This window comes from Rhipicephalus sanguineus, chromosome 1 (genome assembly GCF_013339695.2).
Source record: "Rhipicephalus sanguineus isolate Rsan-2018 chromosome 1, BIME_Rsan_1.4, whole genome shotgun sequence".
NCBI classification, from domain to species: Eukaryota; Metazoa; Arthropoda; class Arachnida; order Ixodida; family Ixodidae; genus Rhipicephalus; species Rhipicephalus sanguineus.
Window position 1 is genome coordinate 11,882,554 of NC_051176.1, and position 15,909 is coordinate 11,898,462.

Consider the following 15,909-nt stretch of genomic DNA (forward strand, 5'->3'; position numbering starts at 1 on the left):
GGTACGCAGCCAATAAAACGAGCATGAGGCAAGCCGCTTTGATCTATCAGAGAGCTCCGTTTACACAGTCCTTCTGAGGGTGGCTGACTTTATTCTCGCCATGCGCCATTCTGTTGAGTCCATTACTTCCAACTTGGAAACACTTTCCAGTAAATTTAAGGAGGTTACTGCCAAGATGTTTTAAAATATATTTGTGCTATGCAGTGCTTTGATACTTTCGCACTTTAACGCAACGCTGTTCGTATCCGTGACTACAACACTATTTCTCTTGCCTCCAGGTGTCTGGAATCCCTGAAGCTGTTGACTGTCTGGACGGCTTCTATAATAAAATACAGTGTCCAGCTAAGAAGATCGCTTCCACCTACTGGAACAGCCATCACTACCTTTCGTTAACCCTTCAAACCGTCTGTGACCACAAAAGAAAATTCATTAACGCCTCCATTGGAATCTCCAGCAAAATACACGATTCTCGAATCTTCAAGCTGTCATCAATTTCAAAGAAACTTCCTAAACTATGCGAAGACGGTGCTTACCACTTGCTTGGAGATGCAGCCTATCCCCTCAGGCCGTACCTATTGACTCCTTTGAGAGATTATGGCGGGTTATCAAACGAGCACAAGAACTTTAACAGAAAGTTGTCAGCAACGAGGGTGCTCATAGAAAACAGTTTTAGCAACCTAAATAAAAGATTCCGTCAACTCATCTACCTTGAGCTCCGCAGTATAGAGTGGCTGAACAAGTTGAATATTTCCGGCTGCACACTGCATAACTTATACATTGATCACGGAGACATGGAGCCAGATGAACCGTATGATGACATGACACCTCAGGATATCCAGTGGCACGAAGTATGTTTCACATACGACATAGACGAGACTGCTGAGGAAGCGTTGCTGCGCAGCCTAGGAGAAATCAAGAGGAAGAAGATGCTGGAACCAATGCGGTGAAAGCAGTAGTGGTGTACATTGATTAGGAACATTTGAAAGTCTCAGGTGTGTAAAAAATGCAATAAATCATTAAACTTGTCGAGGTGGCATTCATACATACAGTGAAATTGTTAGTGAATTCAAACATTGATACTGCAATAAATACAAAAGAATGAGCAGCACAGTGTGCCATGCAAGAGAAATTTGTGAGTGAAAAATGTTTTTATTAACATTGAATGAATACAAGATCAATACAGACCGGCGCTTGGATGCAAATCATCCACCTCGGGTAACCCAAGTATGCGCTTTAGCAGTTGCATTTTTTGTTCCTGTCGTGCAGCCTTTTCTTAGCTCCTCCCTGTATTCTCTTCTTTCTTCGTGTTGCAGCCTTCTTTGTTCCTCACGGGCAGGTTTTTGTTCTTCTTGAAGTTTTCGAAGGCGCCCCATTTCTTCAAAGAAGACCTTGATTTCCTTTGCCCTTGCACTTGACTGTCGTGAAGTCCTCGTTGGCGCCTTCTCGGTATTCTGTGCAGAGCCTACTGATGTGCTTGCTTGTGAGTCTTCCGATGTACAACTGGGTTCAGCAGGGATGTGGGAGCCGCCTTGAGACAACGGCGAAGGAGCTGTAAAGGAGGGTTTTGTGTCTTGCCTTTTTTGAAATCACACCATAGCTGACCCCTAGCTCAGCTGGCGCCAAGCTGGCGTATTTTTTCCACCTCGTCTTCGAAAGGAACTGGTGTTGGAGCGTTGCCCGATTTCTGGTTGTGTTCCACAGCTGCTTTCTTCCGCTTCATTATTGTCTTGTAGCGTACAACTCTGGTGTTGGTAGCGCGGAAAGATTATTTTTTTGAAATGCTCGGCTGTTCTCAACTCCAGGGGTTTCCCTCAGTTTCAGTGCTATGTGCGAAAACGTTTTCTTCTTGTTCCGAAATTTTTTTATCGGCCCTACTCGAGCGAAGTACTGCTCATAGTAATCTAATAGTAATCTTGCTTCCCCAACCATCCACTCACAACCACGACCTGCAATAATGAAAGCACAAACGAGTACAGGCACACTTTCTAGCAAATGACAGGCCATAGTATATGCGCGCTATATATAGTACAGTTTCCAATGCACCAACGTTTCTAAAACAGAATTACGAATCGGCCAACTTACCGCGCTTGTCAACTTTTTTTCTCCGAGTGGTCCTGAAAAAAAAATGTATATATTAGTTACGAAATAATACCGCAGGCAAACTTGCGATGAAAAAGGCATGCGAACACAAACGCAAGCGGTAAGAATGCTTCCAACGCATTTTCTTTGGTAATTACACGAAGAGAAATGAAAACTGCATCGTTTAATGTCGCACTGGTTCTTCATAAACACAGTGCACTACATGGTATTTACCAAGGTGAATTTCACGTATTATATTGCTTGCAGGAATTGTGCCTATCGCAGCACATACCTTGACTGGGCGCTTGTCCAACTTGACCGACCAAATTTGCCGGCCAAGCAGCAGAGGGAATTGAAATGCAATAATTTTCAACATCAATCTCGGTGTTAGGTGCAATTACTTCACATGCGGTACATTATTATGCAGACCTCTCAGGTTACGTTTTGATTGCGATAGCAATTATATGGACAGTCTCGGCTGGTTTTTGTCCGTCCCCGTCGCCGCCGTCATGCAGCGTATATATATATATATATATATATATATATATATATATATATATATATATATATAAGCCCCAAAGAAAAAATAATTCAGAAAAATGCTTTCGAAGCACGGAATCGAACCAGGGACCTCCCGCTCCGCAGCGCGTGGCGCTAGCCACTACGCTTCGAAACGTAGATCCTCCGGGTAGCTAACGGCGAGCGTTCAATACACACCCTTTACCGCTGGACGGACTTAGAGACGGCAGGCGCTTATAAGCGCTTCTTCATTACCAGCGAGATGGCGCGAGGAGCGCAACGGGCGCGGGGGGTTGTATGTCTTGTGCTTTCCCCGCGATGGCCGCGCTGAAGTCACAGAGCGTACGAAGGTCACTTCGCTCGCTGCAGCGGCCCCGTTTTCGAAAGGAGCGCGCTGTTGAAACAGAAATAAGTAACAACAGCGACATTTAGTTCGCGCTCGTCCTGTGAATACCTGTTCGTTCATTTTGTGTGTCCTGCTTTATGTTTCAGCAGTGTTCTTCAAGTATCGAGCTGTGACGCATGATAGTTCGCGCTCGTCCTGTGTGCGTTCTTTCCGTGTGTCCTTTGGGTTCGAGCGACGCGCTGGCAATTTGGAGCTGCTTTCCGTTCTTCGCATTACATTCCAATTTGTTGCTATCGCATTCATTGTTTCGCTGTTGCGGCGAAACTGACTTTTTTTTTTAAATGTAGCTTCTATTGTCTCTACACTGTTCAATATATCACACTCTTCCGCAAAATACAGACAGCAGAGCGAAAGATACCAACTCTGAACGACGATATCCAACAGCTAGCTTAAAGTTTGACTGCACACGCACAGAGCAGTAGCCTTGGGCTCACACTTTTCATACAAAGTCGAACTTTGTCATTCGTAAATGAAGAATGTTGAGTTTACAATAAGCTGTCTTAAAGGCCAACTCCGGCGATTTTTTGGCCATGTCAAATAATGGCGCTTTTATGTTCCTGAGACGCTCCTGTTACGGGCCCGATAGCAGAAATACTCGGCAAATTGGAGAATAATTTTAAATAGGCAAAAAAGCGCAACACCGAAACCGAAACCCAACCGAGTGTACTGTCTACGTATGACGTAGACGTTGTTACGAACGAACCGGAAGTCGTGCAAGACATGCCGGTCACGCCGGCGCGTAGTATGAAAACTGTAACAGCCGGGACGACCAGCGAAACGCCGGCCAAACCAACGCTGTCTGTCGCCTTGTGCACAGCAGACGCTCGCTGTAGCGGCCGAAGCGCCGAAGTTAGCGGTGCTCTCGGCTGCGTCACTTCCGCCGCCTTCCCAATACTGACGTCACAGACGCAATGTTGCCAGTAATTGTGGGAAGCCAGGAGGGCGTTTGCAGACAATCTTTAAAATTCATTTGCAGACAATCTGCGCATGTCTCAAGCCTGTAATTTGGCATAAATGACGGAAACGTGCAAAGGAACGCACCCAGCGAATTTCATTGAGATCCATCGACCTCGAAAAATCGCCGGAGTTGGCCTTTAAGGGTGACACACGCGACATCTTCACGTATAAGCTCAGACACTTCAACAATAGACATCTGCATCGGCGACTCCTTCACAACTGCTTCACGTTCGGCGCAGAGAGACTAAAATGAACACATACCTTGCGTTTCCGGCACGGTCGTAATCATTGCGTGGACTAAGGCACTGACCGCTGGGCTGGCATCTGCAGTGTCGTCTGGAAGGTCCACTATGCCGACTTCCAAGAGCGCAAAAACGTGCTAGCCACCATAAACGTGCGACACTTGCGGATGCAGAGAAGAAAACGAAAAGCACGGAATGCCGGGATCATCCGGATCTCCTGTAGCCTGGCGCCCCCTCGCGAGCAGTGTTGCGGATTGGATGCCTCCATTCCATTCCAATTCCATTCCGGGGAATTAGAACCTGCCGCAATTCCACTCCTTTCAATTCCTCGGAATGAAACAACTTAGCCCATTCCCACTCCGGGAATGGCCGGGCAGTTGAATTCCATTCCTCTCATTTCAGCGTAGAAAATGTATCTTGATAGTTTTATCATGTGAAGAATTGACTCGCCATAAAGCTGATGTCATCAGATGCATTAAGAACTGCAAAAGCACGCAAAACACGTTACCAAGGTCGAGGGATAGTAGCTTGGTGACATTTCTCGTGCAGTACAACCACCCTTCTAATTTCCATAGGGGCAGTTCTCCCGCTACTTGTAGTATTTGCATGGTCAGCATGTTTGAACGAATGGTGATGTTTTATTATTGTTTAAGCTTAAATGTGTTAATGCAAAATGATGACATACGGTACTTTTATGCTGAAAAAAAGTAGTGTTCAAGAAGACTTAGCAGTTTTGCCACGCATCTGGCCTCCCCCCACCCTAGAACAGAGCGGACGTCGGTTTTCTTCGGCGCGAATCGTCGCGTCGGGACTCGGGGAGGCGCCGCTGTGGCCGTGGGTACGCGGGCTCTCCTGCTTGGGCTGGCTTCCCGAACCAAGGCTTTCAAAAGTTTATTCTCTGTATCTCTCTGTACGAAGGGGGAAGGCGCACAGTTCTGCGTGTATGACTGTGTGCTGCCCTGTATGAGGTGAGGCGGCGCGCAAGCTGGTATACGAAAGCTTGCAATGAACACAAGCATCGCGCCAGCGTCAATACGCATCACAACTTATAGAAGCGCTTTTTCGAATATGCGTCCGTGTCGCCGACGGCGACAGAAGCAAAAACAAAGAAGGGTGGGGAGACAGCAGGCGGCTGGGCCGAGGGAAAGAAATCACAAGTTGTAAGGGAGGGTATGCCGCCGCCGTAGTTCCGCACGACGGATACCAACGGCATACAGCCACGGTTACGCGAAGAATAGAGACAAACTTCGCAGAAACACAGTCTATATAAGGACAGTCTACATAATTGTAGTAGGTGCGCTGCTTATAATTGTGCCGTGCTTGTAATCAGCCAAGCCATTCAAAAAATACTGCTTTACTGTTAAATTCGAGGCTCTGAATTACTAATGTTTGAAAAATTGCGCGTAGATGAAAACGTGCTCTCTCTTAAGAAAAAGACGTCATTCCATTCCCATTCCATTCCGCGCAAAAGGCGCTTAATTCCATTCTAATTACATTCCTCCAAGCGGTGCCACCATTCCATACTCATTCCATTCAGGGGCCGCCAAAATGTGGAATGATTCCGGAGTGGCAACTCCGGAACACTGCTCGCGAGATTGCGGTTTACCAGCTGCCCCCGTCGAGGGGGGGGGGGGGTGATTCTTAAAAGGAAGAATGAAATCAAAATGAAAATGGGGTGTGGAGTGCACGTAACTGTCTCTCAAGTGAGGACACCTCAACCGATACACTCACGGGCGATTGGGGAATGAAGGGACAGTGAGAGTGAAAAGAGTATGGTAAAAGAAGAAAAAGAAAGGTATGAGCGAAAAAAAAGTGAGGGGGGGGGGCAGGAGAATGGGTGTCCGAGTCACCGTGGTGAGCGGCTAGAAAATTCGTTCGACTAGGCCAACATCCTCGAGAAAAGCGAGTAGGGCCGCAAGGGCTGAGCGGCGACGGTCTACGCGGCCGGTGGGATGGAGCAAGTCTTTAAGGGTCGCACACGGCAGTCTGACGAGGCAGTACTTCATGAGGAGCCGCTTCCGTGCATTGTTGAGAGAAGGGCAGTCAAACAATAGGTGGCACAGGGTTTCGATCGCGCCGCAATCGGCGCAGTTCGGTGCAGCGGCGCCGCGAAGACGATGCTTGCGTTCCGCGGGCCACACAGAACCGGTCCTCAGGGCAAGGAGAAACGCGCGCTCGCGGCGAGTGAAACCAGTGGCTGGGATGGGAGGAGCGGGGTGCCCGGCGGCGACCCGTGCGTCGGGATGCTCGCGCACCAGCTCCTGGCGAAGGTTGTTGCGTGCCGAGTCGAATGAGCTGGCGTAATCCTTCAGCGAAGTCTCGGCGGAGTATGCTCGTTTTGCGAGCTCGTCTGCAGCATCGTTGCCCGCGATGCCGACGTGTGAAGGGAGCCACTGAAGGACCACATCACAGCCGCATTTCTGGAGGGCCAGCAGGCTGAGAGCGGCGCACTCAGCAAGAAGGGGGCCTCGTTCCTCCCTCGCGAGCTGGCGCAGGGCAGGTTGCGAGTCGCAGAGGATTGCTGCGCTAGTGACGGCCGGCGAATTACGCAGGAGGTCGGCAGCCAGCTGGAGCCCGACTAGCTCAGCTGTTGTTGAGGACGCACAGTATCGCAAGCGGCGCTGTCGTTCCGAGCTGAGCTGAGGGGCTATGCAGGCGGCCGCGGCTGTGCGATCCTGCAGGACGGACCCATCGGTGAACACTTGCGTCCTCCCGGCCAGGTCCTCATACATCCGCGCCGCGGCCTCCTGAGCAATGGCACTGAGGGGGTGTGGCGTTTGGATCGAATGCCCGGCAGGTGTAAGTGCGAAGGGGCACTCGACGGTGAGGGGGTGGCCAGCGCGAAAGGCGCGCGGGATCGTCAGCCACAACACCGTCGTACACGTCGATAAGTTGGCCGACACGTGAGTTTGGCACAGCACGTAACCGCGAGAGGAGGGGACCTGGATCAGGCGCTCGGTGGAGACGTTGCGAGTGGCACAATGCGCGCATGTCTGCTGTGAGCGGCGCAGGCCACGCACGAGCGTCCGCGAGGGTCTCGGCCACACGAGAGCCACGAGGCATTCCGTGACACTTGCGGATGACTCGGCGGTGGTCCTGGTCGATCAGTCACCACTGTGGCGCCTGGAGTTTGCAGATCGGCAGTGCGTAGTGGATGACAGACAGAGCCATCGCCTCGCAGAGGCGAAGGCAGCGGGGCAGCCGTTACCCCCTGCGAGTAGCCGGCACACGGTCGATTCCACGCGACGCGTCATATCGTGTACATGCCGCACCGTCGGGGACCATCGGAGGCGATTGTCTATCGTCAGGCCGAGGTAGCGGACGTTGTTGCTCCAAACTATTGGTGCACCATCCAGCTGAAGGCACGGAAGACGTAGTCGGGCTTCAGCACGAGGGTGGACGATGAGGGCCTCGGTTTTCGGCGCCGAGATCGTGAGGCCGACGTTTCTCACGAAGGCGGCCACACATTGGAGGGCCTTCTGCATGCAAGTGCGCACCACGGAGCACTTTCGAGTCGGTCCACGCACATACAATGCGACGTCAGCAGCGTACACCACTGCGCGATCAGGGAACACAGCAGTTTCTGGTAGGCACTTGACGAGTGGCGCCAGCACCAGATTAAATAAAAACGGGCTGAGGACGCTGCCCTGCGGGACGCCACAGCTGACAGATCGCGGCGCACTTGTCGCCCCGCCGACGCGCACAGTAAACGTCCGGTCAGTGAGGAAGGCCTGAACATAGTTCAAGAGTTTGCCCTCAACACCTAGCGCGCGCACAACACTGAGGATAGACGAGTGGGGGGATAGACTGAGGATAGACGAGTCGGACGCCGACTTTATGTCAAGGAGGAGTAGCATGGCCATTTCTCCATCGTGAAGGGCTTGCTCGAGGGTGCTCACGACTGCGGCGATGCAGTCGATGGTCGCGCAATGTGGCCGGAATCCACACTGCTCTGGTGGGAAAACGTTGCGCGCCTCCACGATCCACTGTAGCCGGCAAAGAGCCATCTCCTCCATAGTTTTGCCCGCCACAGAAGTGAGGGAGATCGGCCTGTATGACGTCACCGAACGCGGCGGTTTGCCTTGTTTGAGGACAGGGATCACAGTCGCGGAACGCCATTCTTCCGGGAGGACAGCACTGGAGAAAACTCTGTTGAATGCATCCAACAAGAGTGGGCGCTGGGAGGCATCCAGGCTTCTCAACACCTGATGTGTGATTTTGTCCGCTCCAGGGGCGCTGCGCTTGCGCTTTCTGAGGAGAACCCGTTCCAGTTCGAAGAGGGAGAAGTCTTCCTTGCAGAGAGAGCAAATGTCAGCTGAGGTGATGCGATCCACGGGAGGCAGGGGAGGGAACGGGGGTGCGGAGTTTGTCGTAACACCGCCAGCACTCCCCGCTCTATAGGGGGAAGGAGGCGCGAAAGAGGCGGTAAGCAGTTCAGCAAGCTCTCTTTCAGTGATGCCCTGCGCAACGGCTATGGCGGGCACTGGGTAGCGCGACACTTTCGGGTTTATCAAGACGCGCATGACGTGCCAGCCGCGGCGACGTCGGCGTGGGTCACTCAAAGAGGAACAGACGCCCGTCCAGCTGCGGTCGCGTAGCCGCTGCGCGTGCCGCCGGCACACAGCGTCGAGTCGGTTGTACTCTGTCCATGCGCCGGGGACCGAGGAGCGCAGCGCCCGCCGCTGTGCTCGCTGGAGCACTGCGCTGAGGTTGAGCAGCTTGATGTCAGGGCAGGGCGTGCCGGCGGGAACAACACAGCGCGTTGTCGCGCGCTCAGCACAGTCCGCGATGCGCGAAAAGAAATCACTGCTCTGCACGCTCGCGCATAGGTCACGAAAAAGTGGCCACCGTTCAACACAGTATTCACGAACAGCACCACGGCTGGGGTGGCACGGAAGGAGTGTGATTGGGTAGTCATCAGAACCAGCAGTGTCAGCGTGGCGTTTCCACTCGTAGGAGCAGCGCTCTGACACCAGCGCCAGGTCAATCATTGTCGAGGCTGCACTGCGAAGGATGAAGGTGGGTTCCCCGGACTTTAGTACGACGAGTCCCACCGAACTGATTGCGTCGCATAGGTCTCTACCGCGCCCATCCGTGGCACGACAACCCCAGCTGACGTGGTGCGCGTTGAAGTCTCCACACAGTACGTGGTCACGCACGAGCACGGTGGCAAGGCGTGGCACAAACGCGCAGCTGGCCGCGACGACTGGGCGCACATAAACACTCGCGACGTAAGTGTCCACGTCGTCAACACGGACCGTGGTAGCAACTCACTCACTCGTCGCACAGCATAAATGTTCTGTGGGGACAAGCGCATGAGCGAGTGTGTCACGAATGTACAAACCAGGGCGCGGCTTTCCGGGTGGGTGGGCGGTGTCACAGCACGGCACACTATTGCACTCAGCCAGCGCACACTGCCTGGAACTGCTGTAGCCGATGTAGCCGGGCAGCGAAACATCCTCCACGCGAACATACGTCTCCTGCAAAGCAAGGACGTCGTAATCGCGCAAGGGAAGAATCGCTGCGAGCTATGCTTGACGGCGACGCAGGGAGCCGAAGTTCCACTGCAGTATGTGTGGCATTCGCTCAGGTTTAACACTCGAAGCGCATGCGTTCCAATGGCAGATTTCGCGAGAGCGATCTTGCTCGGAGCTACGCGCTCCCTACGCGATCCGGCCGAGCGCTCGCGATCTGCCATTGGAATTCAACATTACAATGTACCTCACGTTTGTTTCTGCAGATACTGACGCTCAACGACTTTCAAGAAAGCGGTGGGCCGTTGCATCACGAGTGCAACTGTACCGACGCACCCAGGGGCTGCATTGCTGCCTGTTTGAACTGTCTGCGCCTGATTGCGGGAGCCATGTGGATCTACGTCACGTCGGCTCTTCTGCAGGCCCTTTATAAGGAGCACCGCTGGTCCTTCACCGTCATTTTGGCAGCAAAGCTGCCAATTGATGTCTAAGGCACTCATATTTTTTGTGTTTGCTGTGCTTTTCTGCTGCTGTTCAGGATGGGAAATGATGCACCTGAGCTTAAACGGTAAATTGCGGATCTGAAACGTGATTCCGTAAAGAACTTCGAGAACTCAAGCAAAGTGTGGAAGCATTGAAGGTAGAATGTGAAGCAGTTAGAAAAGAAAATGTCGACCTAAAAGCAGCACAAGAGCCTCTTTAAAAAGAAATTGAGAAAGCTAGTGTCTCAGAGCTCATTAAAGATAGTGACACAGGATCAATATTGCAGAAATAAGAATATTGAAGTGAAGGTGTTCCTTGCTCGCACAATGACAGCCTTGGGATTATTTTGGAGAAAGTAGGTGAAGTTCTTGGTGCACCGATAACTGAGAAAGATATCAATGCTTGCTATCGCGTTCCCGTGCGAAACTCTGACATGGGTAAGAACATTGTCGTATCTTTTAACCATCGCTCGAAACGTGACGCTGTAATTCAAAAAGCACGAAAGGCAAGGATCACCGCAAGAGACATTGGCTTTTCTTCCAACCAGTCCGCGGTCTTAGTGAACGAGCACTTGTGCTCTGAACTAAAGCAACTGCTTGGTATGACCGTAGTAAAGAAGAAGGAAATGAAATGGCGCTTTGTATGTGTGAGGCACGGAAAAGTGTTCGCGCGAAAAACGGAAGATTACATGCCAAACAGATCTATCTAAAATATGCTAGTGATTATTAGCAACGAACAGCACATTTTGTTACTTGTTTGCTGATGATCGCACCAGGCTACCTTGCTCGTCTTGGCAACGCTGACTCTACCTTTTTGCAGTTCAATGCTCAGTCTGCACGTCTGACGTCAGTCTGACGACCAGGTAGAAGCACTTCTTAACGATTTTACATTTAGGCTTGATATTATAATTATAAGTGAGAAATGGTACAGTTCAGAAGATGATGTTATTTCCTTGCCTGGATCAAAATTTCTTTCGAAATCGACCAAACCACCGTAGTGGCAGTGTCATGCAGATGGTGTCAGAAAGGCTTTCATGTCACTTGGTTGCAAATCTCTGCAAAGCCACACCCGACTACGAAGCGCCTACATTACAGTGTGGATGCCATGTTTTCGCTTTTTTCTATCGACTACCTCAGATCAAGCTGTGAGTCTACTCAGAAGCTACTCATATCAAGCTGTGAATCTGAGTGAGTCCGGCTGATCAATATGGTGGTGAGTTTTAATACGAGTGATTCCGGTTGAGGAAAATTTTAGTGAGTCTGAGTCCGAATGAATTCGGTTTAACGTGGTAGCAGAAAGCACAGGACCGGGTTGATTGGCGGAACATGGGAGAGGCCTTTGTCCTGCAGTGGGCGTAGACAGGCTGGTGATGATGATGATGATGAGTTCGGTTTAGGAAAATATTGGTGAGTCTCAGCTCGAGTGAGCCCTAAGCGCAAAATATATTTCTTAAGTGAATCTGAGTGAGCTCCACCTTTTATTGCCGACCTAGGGTCCTATCTACTCACCTGTCAGCATTAGTATCAGGCTTATATCGGCTTACGTTTATATTCAAATCTATTCACACATGCCTCTACGCATTAGCGTTCATGCTCATCACATCGTTCATGCTCATCCACATCAATGTTTTGATCCTAGGGGTGAGTTGGGGGGGGCGCCATGACCTCCCCCCGCAAACTCTTTCACGGGCCGTTCTTCCTAGAAATATCTCGTGTCAGCAGCATATTTCATAAAAATTCCGCAGATTCCATCTGTTGTGGGAATAGGTTTCATGCGAAGCAGTCAGCGGATACTTCTATGCTGTATTTTATTGCTTTGAGCCAAGCGTTACGGGGTGGATCAACGTGTTTTTGTAAGTGTAGTAGCTGTGTGCACATCCTGGGCTTACCAGGCATGCACGTCGACAATACTGGCGTTTAAAGGGTACCTTTATGGTGCGACGTAACGCCAGCCCTGACGTTAGAGTACATACGTCAGTGTTATCGAAACTAAGTGTTCTTTATGGTGCAATCATGTGGATATCGTACGTAACTTTCGTTAATGTATTCCTCTGGGGTCGAGCAATGCTTCAGTATAGCTTGCTGAATCATAGGAATACAAACGTAATGGTTATTACACTGCTATAAAAGCGGAGTCAACACTGGAACCACAGACGTTACTCTGATATGACACCTGTATCGTAGGAGTACGTATGTAGTGTCTATTGCTTTCTTGTCAAATTAAATAGCCAGCACCACAACCACGATTTCCGTTGCACCGACATTGCGCCTGCATAGGCTGTTTTTCCAAACCATTTTAGAGATCTGGCGTGGCTCTGTGGTAGAACACCTGACTGCCACGCAGAATGTTTGGGTTTGATTCCTGCTGGGATCCTAAGTTTTATTCTTTGCATTCATCGGGTCAACGCTGCTGATGTCGGTTTTTCTTAACGCTGTCGCATTACCAGTGTCTGTTCTCACCGCTCCTGGGTAGGTATAAACTGTCAATCACCTGTGGCGCATACCCGTACACCGCCGCCCATGGTAAACAGGTGCCACACGTATCTGGAGGAATGGGTTTGACGACTTACGCGGCAGGAACTTCACGTTATTCATCTCATGACCCGACAGTCGTATTCGTCAAATCCTCTTACCCTCCCATGCCAATTTTGGTGTACACCAAGTTAAGGAGGCGATAATAAGAGCATCCAGACTTACCCAGACGTAGTCACCTTCCCACCGCATGCTTCGCATAACAATGACTCTGACGGTACGTGGGATCTGCCGATTTTTTAAATGCGAAGCATTTCTTAGCGAACCTCAGGCACTTTGGGCGTTTTTATCTACTTATCTATCTATCTATCTAGCCGCCTACGTCTGGGCGCTCTCCTGGTCGTCTTCATAACTTCTAATATACCAAAATTTGGATAGCAGGGGATCGGTGTATGGTGAACACGATGCACTGGTCGTGACATGAATAACGCAAAATATATGTCGCGTACGTCATGAAACCCTTTCTCGCAGTCACGTGTGGCACATACCCGCACACCAGAGTTTATGTTATACGGGTATGTGCCAGAGGTCATACAAAGTCTCATCCAACACAGCAAACGCGAACACACACTACGACACGCAAGGAAAGTGATAATAATAATAATTGTTGGGGTTTTAATTTTGACCATCTGGTATTCTTTACGTGCACCGAGATCGCACAGTACATGGGCATCTAGCATTTTGCATCCAACGAAATGCGACCGCCGTGGCCGGGATCGAACCCACGACCTTCGGGTCAGCAGCCGAGCACCGTAACCGCTACACCACCATGGCGGACACAAGGAAAGTAAGGAAGCTGAAGACAGAACACCCTTGGAAGACGCTCAACTACCATGCACTCGTTCACGTGGTCCGCAACGTGGACCACGTCAAGTACGCAAAAACCGAGGTCAATGCTTCCTACAATAAATATGCCGAGAGAACCAGGCCTCTCATCATAACCAGTGACTTCAACATTGATTTATCAAGACCCAACAACGCCTGGTCTTTATACTGCATGAAAGACGGCTTGAATGTGGACAGGTCATCAAAAGACCTCGCTGCCACGGGCAGGACAGGAGGCGTCATAGATCATTTCATCGTAAGAGCCATCCAGGATTTCCACCAGCTGTGCTATACCTCGCACTTCACTACACTTAGACCGCTCGTAACCGCGATCACGAACGGATTCGATTAACAAGTCCGGTCCAGCTGCTCGTGCTCAGTGATCACGGAGATGACGACCTTGTTCAAGAACTGTCAAGAACCCCTTCTACACATAGACACGGGTTCGTGAAGCGTTCGTGCGTTCCCGTCATAACAGATAAGTATAAGCATAACAACTGTAACGCAACTGTGATTGTAACGTACGTGCAGTGCGCCTGCGTGTGCCACTCGGCTGTGTGTATATCCAGGGGAACTTTGCTGCATGAAGCTTAGTTGCGAGTGACGCCTGTCCTGTGCATTTGTGTTTCTTCTTTGTGCTGTTCGGATTCGCGCTATCCAGTACTGAAGAATATAAGCACTACATATCAGCTTACTGCGTCTGGTGATGGTAACACCCATGCTGCTGTTGGCCTCGTTACGCAACTGTAAACAACTGGTTAAATAATACATATGCGACTCTTCAGCATATGATTGTGTTTATACCACTTCCACATTTCTCTAGCGTCATTCCATAACGTTTCGCTCAACATGAAAAATTGTGCCACAGTCACCATTCCGCGCATGCTTCTCATAGCATCGATTCCCACGGTAAGTGGGATCTGCCAAATTTTTTCTTGAGTGAGTCTGAGTGAGTTACAATATTTTTGCCGACCTATGCCTGATGGCAATAGTGAATAATTTTTCGCCTTCTTAGAACAATTACTATGCTATGCATATTGAAATATATTGTGCATAAACATGGGCGTTGACTGCAAATGACCTACTGCAATCCAATTCAATTACCCGGAATGTGACATTACTCCTTGACTCATTTGGTTGCGCGAACGTAATAGGAGCACCCACTCATGTCTCATGCCTTACTGAATCCCTTATCGACTTATTTATTACGAACAGTCCAATGCAAGATGTCAACGCTGGTACCATTCGTGCCGATTTAGCGGATCATTTGCCGATATACATTTTTCTAAACGAAACAACACTTTTATAGCAAGACCACGCGAATGTAAATCTTTCGTCATCCAAGAAATAAATTCAAGAACAATGAATGAAGCTCGAAATAAACTGGGCACCCGTTTTTAAATGTAGCGATGCTAACAGTGCCTACAATACGCTCATGCGCATAATAAATAATACCTCGGCTAGTTGCTTTCAACTACAGAGGGTAAAGATATCATGAAAGCTACGCAAGCCCTGGTTAACAAATGAATTTTTAAAGTTAATTCGTAACAAAAAAGAATTATACAGTCACTTTGTGCACTCAACAAGTCCGCATGATCTTTCTGCTTTTAAAAAATATCGTAATTTTGTAACCAAGTTTCTCCGAGATACAAAAAAGACGTATATGCAAAACTGTTTAGTGATACGGATTCCAAATCTAGTTGGGCATGCACTTAATGAACTCCTAAATCGCGACAGAATTAATGAAGAGCTCGAGGTTATGGGAAGCAGCTAATGGGTGTAGAATTAGCAAATCGTTTCAAACAACACAAGTTTAGCTATTAGCGCTCTCAATTTCATGGGAGCACCCAGTGTAAGCACACCCTTTCTTGAGCACCCGTTCACCCTGCTTTTTCATATCTTTAGAGAACAGTAAGGCACTGATGGTCTCCAGAATAAAGCAATCAAATTCGAAATAGACTTCGTAGTGCATGCTTTCACCCACGTATGTCCCCGGCAAAGATGCAACGGCAACTGCTCTGTTCAAATCAGCTGATGTAAGGTGGCAAATTGGGCTAGTTGGAACGTACTGGAACGTGCGCTGAACATGGCGAGTCAAATCAGCTGACCGAAATCGGCCGGTGTCAGTGTTTCCCTTCATTTCAAAAGGCTTGAAGGAGATTATTTGTAAAAGGGTTGCGTCGTTTTGTGAAAAATATCACTTATTATCACCGCATCAATTCGGGTTTCGTAAGGGCCGATCGACTGAATTAGCTCTATGAACACGGAAGGAATTAATTTTGAATGGCTTTGAAGCAAAAAAATAACATTAGGCGTATTTATTGATTTTTCCAAAGCCTTTCACAGGGTAAAGCATATTACTTTACTAAAAAAACTTGAACATTATGGATTCC

At 49.5% G+C, this 15,909-nt stretch overlaps 1 protein-coding gene across 1 annotated transcript in view; it reads right to left on the minus strand.

Annotated features, from left to right (window-relative positions):
* The window catches only part of LOC119389457 (chorion peroxidase), a gene marked incomplete at its 5' end in the record, with an annotated part of 172,595 nt that overhangs the window by 136,489 nt on the left and 20,197 nt on the right, over nt 1-15,909 (minus strand).